Source organism: Eretmochelys imbricata, chromosome 2 (genome assembly GCF_965152235.1).
Source record: "Eretmochelys imbricata isolate rEreImb1 chromosome 2, rEreImb1.hap1, whole genome shotgun sequence".
Classification (NCBI taxonomy): Eukaryota; Metazoa; Chordata; order Testudines; family Cheloniidae; genus Eretmochelys; species Eretmochelys imbricata.
In genome coordinates, this window is record NC_135573.1 from 63,735,718 (window position 1) to 63,750,347 (window position 14,630).

The 14,630-nt window shown below is 39.5% G+C and overlaps 1 protein-coding gene and 1 non-coding gene across 2 annotated transcripts in view; both read right to left on the reverse strand.

Moving 5' to 3' along the window:
* Positions 1-14,630, reverse strand: part of NKAIN3 (sodium/potassium transporting ATPase interacting 3) — a 492,091-nt gene that overhangs the window by 123,583 nt on the left and 353,878 nt on the right. The window lies entirely within an intron of this gene.
* TRNAS-AGA (transfer RNA serine (anticodon AGA)) lies at positions 4,545-4,627 on the reverse strand. Its single transcript has one exon. It is a non-coding gene; the product is annotated as a tRNA-Ser (tRNA).

Sequence of the window (14,630 nt, forward strand, 5' to 3'; positions counted from 1 at the left end):
CTTGAGAACTTAGAGTCGGATTTAAGGAACTTTTTTCATTTGAAATATGATGTTGACAGATTGTGTTTTAACAATTATAGTGCTTTAACAGTTTGAATCTTAACATCTACTATCATTAAAATATTGTCTGAGCTTCCCAATAGTTTTCCAGAACTGTGAAAATGTAAATAGATAAAAATAGAAAAAAATGCTTAAAAATAAATGTTGGTATTATTCCTCAAAAGTATATAAACATTGATTCTGCCAAGCCTATTTATAATATGATAATCCCTGTTTGAAAAAGCTTCCAGACTAGACAATCTTAACAATAAGCAAAATGTGTTCATGTACAGAGTCGCAATGACCTCTGCATTTTAGGTACAATTAAAGTGTTGTGGTTTTCAAGGAGGCAATATGAATATAATTTTGAACAAATAATTCATATGAATATGCCATAACATATACAATACTAAAACACCACCACTCATTTCAGATGCCACATATCAAGCTTGTGGAAAATTTGTTAAACAACAAACAAAGAACAAATGGACACAAATCAGACGTCAAGAATTATAAAATTTAAAAACCAGTCGGAGAACACCTCAAGCTCCCTGGACACTCAATTACAGACCTAAAAGTGGCAATTCTTCAACAAAAAAACTTCCAAAACAGACTCCAACAAGAAATTGCAGAACTGGAATTAATTTGCAAACTGGACGCCATCAAATTAGGCTTGAATAAAGACTGGGAATGGATGGGTCATTACACAAACTAAAACCTATTTCCCCATGCTAATTTTTCTCCCTGCTGTTACTCACACGTTCTTGTCAACTGTTTGAAATGGGCCATCCTGATTATCACTACAAAAGTTTTTTTCTCCTGCTGATAATAGCCCAATTTAATTAATTTGTCTTGTTAGAGTTGGTATGGCAACCCCCGTCTTTTCATGTTCTCTGTAGATATATATCTTCCTCCTGTATTTTCCGCTCCATGCATCTGATGAAATGGGTTTTAGCCCATGAAAGTTTATGCCCAAATAAATGTGTTAATCTCTAAAATGCCACAAGTACTCCTCATTCTTTAAACCATAACACATCTAAATATCAGTTCAGATGTCTCAGCATGTGCATTGCATTAGATAAGTGCACTCCACAGTGTTACATTTAATCCAGATCTATAAAGTGTATGCACATGGGATAAATCCCTGTTTCAGCAAAGATGTGTTTAAATTTAAGCACATCAATAATCCCATCCCTAGTGAGCTAAGCGTTCAACAGGTATCTAAATCCCACTGAAGTCAGTGGGATTTAAGCACACACTTAAGTGCTTTGCTGAATAGGGATGGGATTACTCATGTTTAAAATAAAGAACGTGCTCAAAGTGCTTTGCTTAAATTTGGAACCAGAAAATCCAAAGCTTGTTTCTCCCAATGTACAGTTTATAAATACCATTGTAATTTAATCTGGCTGTTTCTGCAGAACTTCTCACAAAACTACCACTTTGGAAGGTGCTTAGACTGTAGTACTGATTGCTTACTCCTTTCAGTATTATATGAAAGTTAAATGTTTGTTAGGAAAGTCCAAGAGGATGCTTGCAATTTTTCAATATGCAACACATACTGTTCTCTCATGTTAAAAACAACCATTAAACAACTGCTTCAAGACACTCAATCTTCCAGAAGGTAATGTAATGTAAATTGCTGTTTTCTTACAAAAGTATGCAGTTTTTCAAGCTTACTACTGACTGTGTACCAGACTCTATGCATCTATATAACAGCATGCCTTGAATCCAAAGAGAGAGTGCAAAGGCACAATGCTTTAGGATTGTGGACCTTCTGCACTTAAAGCTCACACCACATGTCCTTGCATTTATTTGTTGCATCAGGCTATAAGACATACCTTCTCTCTCTGCAGTCTTGTTAGATCTCACACACTTATGTTCGAACAGTACATGGATGATAATGTTCCAGAAAAATTGTAGGTGCGTAAAGGAGAAGTGATGCTAGTTATTCCATATAGCATGTTCTTCCCTCTCAGGCACACTGCTTGAAATTCAGTCCTGTGCAGAAGACCTTATGCACCACTTAAGTCCCATTTAACTTGCTATGGTTTTAAAACTCTAGTGCTAAGTGGTACATAGGCTTTGTGCTGCCTGTCTGCACAGAAATGAATTCCAGTCATTGTCAGAGGTCACTGGGCCATTGGAGATTCTCGCTTTTAGATAAGATGAGCCAACATCATTAAAGGTCTTATAGATTTATGGGGACTGATGCCCTGGCCTAATTTCATTCTACCTAAAATTTTCTTGGGGTTTCAGTTGGACAGTTCCCATATAGATTGTTGTGTAGTGACTCTAGATGTATCATAATGTTCTTGGTAGTGGAGCAGATAGTTAGGTTTGAAACTTTATTTCCAAAAAATCCTGCCTACATTCACTTTTCACATATATATGTGTATGTACTTAATGAATAGTATGATTACATGCAAAAATATTGTGGTTGCATGATTAAAGTCACCAAAGATTAGGAAATACACATGTTAAAGGTCCAACAGAAAAATTAACATTGCCGCATTGTATGTTGTATGGAATATACTTTGTTACAAATGTAAGAATATATTAAGCTACACACTGAACTAGAAAATCAGGGATAGAAAATTACACATGTGCAATGTAGCTAAGTTAATTCTACTGTTGGAATCTTAACTTTCAAGGTTCTCACTTTGGGTGACTTTGTGCAACCTTAATGGGGGAAGAATACCCAGAGGAGAGCAACAAGAATTGTGGGTCAAACACACTGCTTTTTGTCTGACCCATTCACATTTATTCATTGTGTCTGCTTAGAAGGTGATTTCTTCTGGAATATAGGAATTGCCATACTGGATCAGATGCAGAGTCCATCCAGTATCTTGTCTCAGAAAGTGGCCAGTACTGGAAGCTTCCCAGGAAGGTGCAAGAACCTATAGTTGGCAGATTTGGCATAAACAGCAGGGATCTTATCTTCATTCTTATTTGTGTAGCCTATAGCAGATAGCTGATGCTTTACTAGCAAACAACACCAGTACAATAAATAGCCCCATATCACTTTCTGAAAAAAACAAGAATGCTCTAGTTCTGATCAGTTTCCCCAGCTAAGTCTTTCATTTTCACAAATGGAGAGGAAAGACATTAATTCAAAGAACTTCTTGGCAAATAATTATAATGTACATAATTCCAGGAAAAAAGGGACTGTAACAAAGAATATTTTGTCCTAATTCCCTGCATTCAATTAAGTTTGCAGTTTTGATGTGATGTGGCTTGAACAAAAAGCCTGCAAATTCCATAATATTTAATTTCAAAGAGTCATTAATCCCCATTAGATGCAAATGATGTGTTCCAGTGCTAATGAAGCCTGCTTTAACTGTATAGCTACTCTGGAGAGGGAGCATCAGCTGCAAGCCAAGGTCTACAATTTGCGGAATAACTTTAGTTTTCCACTCCATTACATTCCCAGTCCACAGGTTATGATCCCAGTTAATGCTGCATCTGACCACTCACTGTCTCCTCATTATAGCTGAACAGGCTGATTTTGAAGCACTGGGCAGACTGCACTAAGGAAGTGGCATTGTGAATAACAGGCACTTCTGTCACTAGCTCTCATATGCATTAGCAATGATGATGGTTCAGGCTTCTGATATTTTGAATATTAATTACTCCTTTTTTGCCTTAAATCTAAATATTTGACTTCAGCTCTACTCAGGTAAAAGCCATCTGTAAAACTGAAGATGGGACTTATCTTGCTGGCACTTTGAATAATCAAAATGTGCCCATGACTGCGATCTCAGAACTGCTGGCCCAAATGGAACACCCTGTTTAAATTTGTAGCATCCCCCAAGCCTCCACAGAACAGGTTTGAACAGGTTTTGATATTTTTGAGAAAGGCTTAACCCCCAAGAGTGATTTGGGGAAGGGGATGTGATCTGCATATTCTTTTAGAATTATGGATGTTTTTGTAAATCATGTCATATTGCTGTCTCATATTTCTTGAAAAAGTCAAAGTATCATCTCTCCATATGTGTACAATTATATATTGATTTCATTCAATTTTGTTATGGAAAATTTATTTTAAATATGTTCTCTGCTTGTTGTTTTGTCTATATGTGTCATTTATGATCCGCTTACCCAGTGTGATTTCTGGAAAAAAGCGTATTTCATGTATTACAGCTATAAAACATGCACAAAAGAGGTTTTCATTTTGGCTAGTCTATGGTAGTCTGTCACTGTCAGACTCCCTCGGTTCTGGAAGGCAGCTTTTGCACAGTGCTCAGGTTCAAACACAAGAAACAGCATTGCAAAGACAAAGACTTGAAACTTCTGCAATGTGCAAGACATAGAATCATAGAATATCAGGGTTGGAAGGGGCCTCAGGAGGTTATCTAGTCCAACCCCTTGCTCAAAGAAGGACTAATCCCCAATTTTTGCCCCAGATCCCTAAATGGCCCCCTCAAGGCTTGAACTCACAACCCTGGGTTTAGGAGGCCAATGCTCAAACCACTGAGCTATCCCTCCCCCCAAAATTATCGCCAGCTCGTAGTTGGCAGGATTCAAACCTGCACAGGGAGACCCCAATGGATTTCTAGTCCATTGCCTTAACCACTCGGCCACAACATACTGAAGTACAATTCTCATGGTAGACACCTTACATCTAATCTTGTGGGAAAAGTAGAAAGTAATCAGTATATTGATGTGGAGGCCTGCTGACAAGCCATCAACCTTGATCTGCAATGGATAATTCTAAGATACTGCCCAAACAAGCTATTCGATGTTGAGTTTGAAAAAGGGGAATTCTCAGCAAGTACCAGGATGGACAGCTTTTTAATGTGACGATGTCATCACCATATCAACAGTAACATCTGTTGGATACTGTCCAGTGCTGCCAGCATCACCTACTGAATGGATTAGGGTTTTCACTGTAGAGAAGAATGTCAGCAAGATATCTTGGATACTTGGGCAAGATTATGTGTTGACATTTAATGAGGCTGTATATTGTAATTCCAAAGAGATCCAGTGAACCTACCAAGAGGAATTTCAGAAAACAGTCTTGAGAATGGGTGGTTTCCGCAGAGCACAGACATTTCTAGCTGTAATTGGGAAAAACGTATGAAGAGAGTGGTCTTGCAGACATCCTCATAGCAACACAGCAAGCAATAAATCATACAACCATGGAGTGAGGGCCCACAAGATTGTAATGGAGGCTCTGTCCTGACTGCAGAAGCATTCTTTAAATGGGTACAGTGTTGCCCCAGATTTGAGGGGTATGTGTACCCCAGATGTTGATCAAGCTAACTGCAACCATAGTGTGCGCATTCAGCCACCATGAATTAATCAAATAGAACACCACAGCGTTAAGGGTTAATTTGAATACACAGGGCTTCTGCAGGCCAGGTCATATGCTAGCTGCCCACTTGCAGTTTTTGCTAATTAGAATGGGAGGAGGGAAGAAAAGAGTCAAACTGACAGTGAAAGAGAACTCAGAATTTGGGTACCTTTTGATAAGAAGTGTATTATGACTAAGGTTGTTAGGAATGTTTGTTGATAAGTAGTTTATTGAAGTGTGCAGGCAGAGGGGTTTACTAGGTGTTTTTTTGTGACCAGGTGGGCAGATGTGTCTGTAGAATGTGGGTGTAGAAAAAAGTCTAGTGATGTGTGCGTGTGTTGGAGGGAAACAAGAAACTGAAGGAGCCTCTGAGACACCAAGAAAGTCAAGCAGCAGCCTGTAAGCATGGTGTGACCCTGGGAGAAGCCCAGAGAAAGCATCTAGGTTGGGGGTGCTGGCTAAAGAGACTTGGGTTGTAAGCAAAGAAGCTTTCCCCTGGTTTTCATTCCTTCTGCATTCAGAGAAGCTAGACTTTGTACATTCCTTGTAAACAAACAAGATGGAGTCTAGCATTTTCTTTTCAGTCATCACTTTCAACTCCCAAATGGAACAACCTACAAGATCCCAAATTTTTGCTAGCTGCTTGGGTCAAAAAGGGGAAACACTGTCATTCAGAGGGGCTCTGTGGCATGCGTATTGCCAGCATCTGGTCCCCTACTTAAACGCAGAGGAAATCTATCATATCCACAATGTCTAGTTGTGAAGGATGTGGGGCTGATCTGCAATAATTTATGAATTCTATATGTGACCTGGTTATTGGGATAGCTACAGAATGGTATATTGGGGTATTGGAATAGTTATTGTACATATAATGGTTTAGTTCAGTAGCAAGGATGTTAGCAAATAAGTAAGAGGGAAACATAATGGCTCCAAATGAGCAGCCTCCCAGTAAACACATGAGGGAGCTTCACATTAAGCTGTGAAGATGTTACTTCTAGTTGCCAGCCAAGTTACAGGACTTGTTTTGCCAGTGTTGGGAGCATCCAGATTAAGAGCACTTAAATAATTAGAATGAGGGATTCTGGAGGGAAGGAATACAATTGTCAATGAGCTGTTCCCTGCGGAACAGACTAACACAGACACCTGCTTGGAGATCTAGGCTTTTGAGGGGGATGGTTGTTTTAAAAACTTCCTCTCCTATGCTTTGCTTTGTTCCCACTGATGAGTTTAAACAATACTTTGTTTTAAGAAGGCAGTTCGGTGTCACTGTATTTACTGTTGGCCACAGACTCCCCCAGGGAAGAACCACAGTTACTGAGTCCAGTTGGACCAGCTGGGTAATCACAGGTGATCTACAGGGTGCTGTAGCCCAGGACCCAGTCTAACACAGAAGAATTGTGAGATTCCACCCCAGGAGAGGTGAAGGCACAAGGCCTGACATCTGAGTGGGTGCACTCAGTGAGACCCAATGAGGGGACAGTTGTATAGCTGGATCTGTAATCATGACACAAGTCAACTCCACAACTATGGAAGTGGGGTCAGGACTCCCCAGGAAGCATAACTGGTGGTCTGAATGTACCTCATTTATACAGCTTCTGTCTATTAATCTATAGTTCATACATAGCTATATAGACAGGAATAAAGACATATATATTTAGAAAATGTCTTTTGTTTTGAAAGATTTGATATGCTTAGCAGGTATGCCCTGTATTTTAAATGGGGGATATTGATGAATCTCTCTGAAAAGAGCAGACACTTTTAAAGTAAAATACTAAATAGCTTTTCACCAGTCAGCCCAATTATTCCTAGGTTCATAAATTGAACAGGTGTTTTCACCCAGTCACAGAACTGGTAGAAAGTACTGGTTGTTTATTGCAGTAGGCAATAAAACTGGCTATTTTAAAATTTAATGTTGGTTAAAAAGCTAAGCTATGCAGCCAAACTGAGGAAAAGCCCAGGAAAGTGGAGAGATAAGGTAAGTACTGTATTGTGCTTATTTTGTTTATTGCGCAACATAGTAGGTCTGATTTTTTTAAAAGTGAGCATATGAAATCATAGAATCATAGAATCATAGAATATCAGGGTTGGAAGGGACCTCAGGAGGTCATCTAGTCCAACCCCCTGCTCAAAGCAGGACCAATCCCCAATTAAATCATCCCAGCCAGGGCTTTGTCAAGCCTGACCTTAAAAACTTCTAAGGAAGGAGATTCTACCACCTCCCTAGGTAACACATTCCAGTGTTTCACCACCCTCCTAGTGAAAAAGTTTTTCCTAATATCCAACCTAAACCTCCCCCACTGCAACTTGAGACCATTACTCCTTGTCCTGTCCTCTTCTACCACTGAGAATAGTCTAGAACCATCCTCTCTGGAACCACCTCTCAGGTAGTTGAAAGCAGCTATCAAATCCCCCCTCATTCTTCTTTTCCTCAGACTAAACAATCCCAGTTCCCTCAGCCTTTCCTCATAAGTCATGTGTTCCAGACCCCTAATCATTTTTGTTGCCCTTCGCTGGACTCTCTCCAATTTATCCACATCCTTCTTGTAGTGTGGGGCCCAAAACTGGACACATTCTCCAGATGAGGCCTCACCAATGTCGAATAGAGGGGAACGATCACGTTCCTCGATCTGCTCGCTATGCCCCTACTTATACATCCCAAAATGCCATTGGCCTTCTTGGCAACAAGGGCACACTGCTGACTCATATCCAGCTTCTCGTCCACTGTCATCCCTAGGTCCTTTTCCGCAGAACTGCTGCCTAGCCATTCGGTCCCTAGTCTGCAGTTCTGCGGAAAATGTGTGAGTCTATTTGAAAAACAGGCAAATGTGCTGCCTAAATGGAAAAACAGCTGCTTTGCTTTGTTTAATTTGCCACCTGCTCAGGAATCTGTTTCCTGTTTTGCAAAATAGGCAAGCTTCTTTCAGATTTAAGGACTTAAAAAGTATAGTGTCTTTAGAAAGCCACCAAGCAGGAAGGGCAGTCTGAGGTCTCTTCTTTCTGCACACTTAGACCTGCTCTACACTTAAAGTTTAGGCCAACCTAGCTAAGTCACTCAAAGGTGTGAAAAAATTCAGACTCTTGAGTGCCATAGTTAAGCTGACCTAAACCCTGTTTTAAAAGCTCTAACCAATTGTGTTCTGCACATTACCAAGGAATGTCTTTATTAATAAATTTCAATATAAAAAAGATATAATGGCCTATTAAGAAACATTAAAGTCTAGATCATTTTTTTAATGTTCCTACTAATATGAGTTATATACTGCTGGTCACTTTAACAGACGAATAGACCTCTGAAGCCTAGTGATCCATGCAGTTTCTAACTTTGTATACCTGTCGTTAATCCATCATCATCCAAGTAGTAATCTATCCCACTCTAATAAATAGAAATGGACCTGGAATACTTCAGAGGAATAAAAACATACGAATGTTTTAAATTATGGTATCATTTTGCTGCCAATTTGAAATAATACTGACAGTGTCTAGAAAAAAGGGAAGAACAGTAGTTCAGCATCATCTGTTTTTTATAAGCGCAGGCATGGCACAATTTTAAAAAAAGGACAGGTGGGATTAAAATTACTTTTGTTCCTATTTATTAAAAACAGAAAACAAAACCCACTATATAAACCTCCCGCTGAAACATAATAGATATAAAAAGAACATTAAGATAGTGTCTGAGAAGAAAGAAATTCACAATGTAGGGTCTGATCCTGCAGGGTGCTGAGTACCTTTAATTCCCATTGTCCCTTAGAGGATATTAATCAGGCTATACATTACAGATTATTATTATTATTATTATTTCATACTCATGTAACAGAAGACATGCTGGAGACTTTAAAATACAGAAATACAGACCGTCTCCTTGAGCAGGAGAATTTACAGCCTAAACAACCTAAACTTGCAAAATGTTGTCCATATACTTACTTACACATTGTGTATAGTCTATAGTATATAGAAGTAAAGCATGTGAATAAGAGTTTGTTCACTGAGGCCTACATTAAAGTGATGAGAAGAAATAGGAAGCAATGACAACTTGAGAAGGGTATAAGAGGAGAAGGATGAGGAAGAGGGCAATATGATGTATCCTTGAAGGTAAGAAAGAATTTATTTTCAGTGTGTCCTGTACACAACACATTAGCACAATGACATATAGCAAAGAAGGTGTCTGGGTGTTAGAGCAAAATGTCATGTACCTGCTAAGAGCCCAATGAAGTCTATGGCAATATTCCAATTGACTATAGTGGGTGTTGGATCTTGCCCTAAACTGGGATTACTATTGTTGTCTGTTATTGTTTTCAAAATCTGTCAATTTTGCTGTTGTTGGTGAATATCCCTACCATTTTCTGGGGGGAGCAGAGAGTAGAGATGGATTCTTATTAGTTCACTGAACACAATACTATTTTGTTCTATTTATAAAGGTTTGCAGTATGAAATACATCAGAATAGACTGAACACTCAGCTCAAACACCAAAATAAAACAAATTACATTCTAATGTTGGCATTTAAATTTAAGGCTAGAATTTCAACATACATTAAATAAACAATAGGGGTCAAGGGATGCCCCTAAGGATGGGGCATCCTATGCAAAGAATGCTTTTTGTCAAGGCTCCCCACTACCCCTAGAACAGACTACAATTAATTAAAAAAAACATTTACTAGCTGCACCATGATTTTTTTTATTTCTCTGTTTTCTTTTTCATTCCTTTATTCTATTCTCTCTCCTGTTTCCCACTTCATTTTTACCCTACTTGTTCTATCCTTTCTACCTTTTGGTTTGTTTGTTCTCACCTCACACAGCTGGTAATTAGGGATTCGTGGACCTAAGCCCCATCAATAATATCATGCCTGTGTAGTGTAAGCTGATTGTATTCCAGGGTGCAGTACTGACTGCTGCCTTGGCTGGAACTGCTCCAGCACTGGGAGGCAGCAGTACTGAAGTATTTCTGGGCATGAGTAGGCCATTGGTAGCAGAGAGAGGTGGCAAAGAGTAGGAAATACTGGATTCTATAGGGCTAGCCTCACAGAGATAGAGTATTGGGCTGTCTGTAGCAACTTTCCCTATATCTTCTGCTCATCTAGCCAGGCTCTCCTTTTTCTTTTGATCATCCTATTTAACTTTTCCTCCTTCTAAGGGCTTGTCTTCACTACAGCTGCACCACTGTAGTGTTTTAGTGAAGACGCTACTCTGCCAACAGGAGAGCATCTCCAATCAGCATAGTTAATCCACCTCCCCAAGCGGCGGTAGCTATGTCAATGGGAGTGGCCCTCCCATCAACATGACACTGTCTACACAAGGGTTTGGTTGATATAACTACGTCGCTTGAGGTGTGGATTTTTCACACCCTGAGCAACATAATTATATCAAGATAGGTCTCTAGTATAGACCTGGCCTAAGACCCTTTTTATTCCAGTGCCCCTATTCCAGATCTCCTCAGACTTTTCCTTCTCTCCCAAGCTCTTATTGTCCAGAACATCTCTGATGCTGGCTCTGGTAAGATTCAGGACTGTTGTTTCTGCAGTGTCTGGCACACCTCAGCAGCAGACAGAAAATGACAATTGAGTTCCCGAGTGAACTGCTAAGAGTTGGCTGGCTGACAGTCTATGGGTCAGTGGCTACTGCTTGCCAATTAGCCACAGGATGCAGAGCTATGGTCAAAGCAGTGTTCCTTTGGAGACAACAGCCATGGGGAAAGAAGGGGAAGTATGACAAACCTGCTTGAGAATTTGTTTGGCCCTTCTGCAGTGTGGTACCTTAGACGGTCACCTAAAAGATCTATGCATTAAGGAATTACGTTGGAGTTATGAACGCTCGAGTTACTAACTGATTTGTCAACCACACACCTCATTTGGAACTGGAACTACGCAATCAGGCAGCAATACACACAAAAAAAGCAACAAATACAGTACACTACTGTGTTAAACGTTAACTACTAAAACATAAAAGGAAAGCAGCATTTTTCTTCTGCATAGAACATAAGAAAGACCATACTGGGTCAGACCAAAAGTCCATCTAGCCGAGTATCCTGTCTTCTGACAATGACCAATGCCAGGTGCCCCAGAGGAAATGAACAGAACAGGTAAGCATCAAGTGATCCATCCCATCGCCCATTCCCAGCTTCTGGCAAAAGGATACTAGGGACACCATCCCTGTCCATCCTGGGTAGTAGCCATTGATGGACCTATCCTCCATGAACTTATCTAGTTCTTTTTTGAACTAGAATAGCAAAATTTCAAATCTGTAGTAAGTCAATGTTCAGTTGCAAACTTTTGAAAGAACCACCATAATGTTATGTTCAGAGTTACGAACATTTCAGAGTTATGAACAACCTCCATTCCCAAGGTGTTTGTAACTCTGAGGTTCTACTGTAGGTGTGAAACATCTCAGAGGTGCAGCTGCGCCCAGCATGTACTTCAGTTGCACTTCTGGAAACAACACTGTTTTTACGTGTGCAACATTGCAGGCCTAAATCTTCCATACCTTAAAATCTGCAAATTCACTGAATAGGTTTTAGAGCTAAATTGTACCATATGAGCGGTTGCCAAAGTCCACTGAAGTCAGTGGGAAAACTCCTATTGACTTCAGTGAATTTTAGATTAAGTCCTACTAAAACTAAACACTAGACAGAAAAACAGACTCAACTTGAATCTGAATCACAGTGTTTTGAATTGAGATACCACAGCGGTAGGCATACTGAAAATATAACAAGATTATATATATATATATATATATGGATACTTATATAGATATATTAATCTACATACTTAAAAAGATAACTACACCTTCGGGATTGTCCACTGAACGTTGCTCTCTTATTTTGGCATACAATAAGTTTGCTACTCCTTTAAAATATGATTACTCAAACAACAAATAGGACAGTCAGATAGATATGAATAATTGAATGTCCTATTTGTTGCGAGAGTAATTAGAGAGAAAGAGAGAGAGAGAGAGAGAGACTGTGTGTGTGAGTGTGTAAGTAAAAGCTTGGTGTACCTTTCACATAGCATGCAGAATGTCATGTGGCTACAGCACTTAAATCCGCAAGTTAGAAAACATTCTAAACCATTGGAGTGATCAGAATATGCCATCCCCATGCAGCACATGAATTTTTAAAGAAAAAGAAAACCCTTCTCTTGAATTTTTCTCTTTGAGACAGGAAAAATGAATAGTCCACATTAAAGACTCATGACCTGAAAATTTTCATTTAAAACGAATTAATTTTTAAAGTATATTAATGGCAAAAAGATCTCAATATTAATATTCTGCTTTATTTTTGCACCATTGTAACTTAAAAAAGTCATATTTTTTTAAATGCACAGGGAAAGGAGGAGATTTTCAACGGAAAATATACTCAAGTTTAAAAAGCACTAAAAAAAAAAAATAGTAGTAATAAAAGATTCATTGAGGTTGTCTCAGGGTTCAATTCCAAACAAAAATATATAGTCATGTTGTAAACCCCTAAAAATAATGGATTTCTAATGGAAAATCCAATACAATCTCATAATTTTTAACCATTACACAACCACTAGTATGTTTCTTAAGGGAAAAAATAGAACTATGGCAACTTCTTTATCTGGTTTGCAGGATCATAAACCCACATAAATCCACATTCCAAACACAAAATTAAATGTCCAAGACAGCAACCTTCAAAAAATGGAACACCATATGAATTTACTGAACCCTCTAACCTACAGAAAATTGGTGTTTGTTATAGTCCTTTAAAAAATCATATCAATAAAAGCTACCTGGTGTTCAGTAGATTCCCAACTCTTTACAATCAATCTCTCATCTCTCCATTAATCCCACTGAAATCCTTTGCAGCAAAGTAAAGATCAGCTTTGACATGATTCACAGAGGCATGGCTGGGATCTTGTAATACCACAGCCACACTTGAGCCACACTGTGCCCTACTAAATAAAATCCATGGAAGGAGGACAGATCTAAGAAACATCATGAGCTTCTCCTCCTGCACTTGCCAGTGAATGCTCCCTTAGAGGAGAGGTTGTGTGTCTGAGTGAGGAGACAGAAGTTGCCAAACCTAGGAGATGTGTGGAAAAGGAACCTTAACTCTAAACTGTTCTGACCCCTGGGCCATCGTGCCCAGCTTTCCTCTTCCCACTGTGACACAGTAGGCCAGCTCCTCAACTGGGGTAAACTGTCATAGCCCCATTGATTTCCATTGATACTCAAATTGAGCATCTGGTCCAGTATTCATAGGGACTTTATTCACAATGGGTAACATTCATGCCTGTATTTGTGGAAGAAGGAAGTGGGGGTGTAGGTGGGGGGCGGGGAATTCACAAGAACTATGCCTCATTTAATTTCCATTTAAGACTTATTTTAAGGATTTTGGTAGGATTTCAGTGGTACATATAGGGCATGCTCTGGCTCTCTGCACAGGGTTAAATTTCGCCCAGTGTTACCACCTTGATGAAGATTCCAGTGGAAGAGGAAGAGACAGTAGCAGACTTTGCTGGTTTCATGTATTGGTCAAAAGTCAGCTCAGAATGTGAAGCTGGCATTTTAAATTTGTTTGACCTCAGTATACCTGGAATGTGCCAACTGGTGTATTTCCATTGGGTTACGATCAAGACCAAGAGAATCGGCATACTACAATTTAACAGACTAGTATAAGCAACAGTCAAACCAAGAAGCACCTGAGTCTGACTGGCAAGTTGTTTATCATGGTTTCAGAACTCCCAAACCATGAAAGGCTTTATGGTGTCCTTCCCTGGGAAGTGTGAAGGGAAGCAAATAAAAATAAACAGAAGTGAAAGAGCCCCTTCATCTGTCTGCACTGCCACATAGGACTTGTCCAGATTGTAAGTCTGGGTACAAGGGAAGAGAGGAGGATCCACAAGGCAAGCAAGTGGGCAGGATAGAGATAAAGAGGGCATGGAGAGGACAAGGCTGCCACAGGGGGTAATATCGTATAACACCCTGTGAAGGGCTGCAGAAACTTTCTTCCTCCCTGGAGCAAGGAGGAACCAGGGAAGGAAATGTAAATCAAAATTCCTTCCAAAGGCTCCTCCTGGGGTGGCATTGGTACTTGCTTTTCAGTGAGGGCTTGGGACACAGCCTCAGTCGAGTTATAAACATCACATTCCCAGCAAAGATTGAAACATAGTGGCTATTGGAATGAATGATTTGTTTATTTTAAAAATGCAAATGTAGGAAATGATGGAGGGCTACAATTGTATTCAGCTTCAAAGAACACCTAGTGAGAAGAGACAGAAATAGGAAATGCTGTCTAGATGTTATAATTAGGTTATGTTGTTCACATGGATTTTTCCCTGATATATT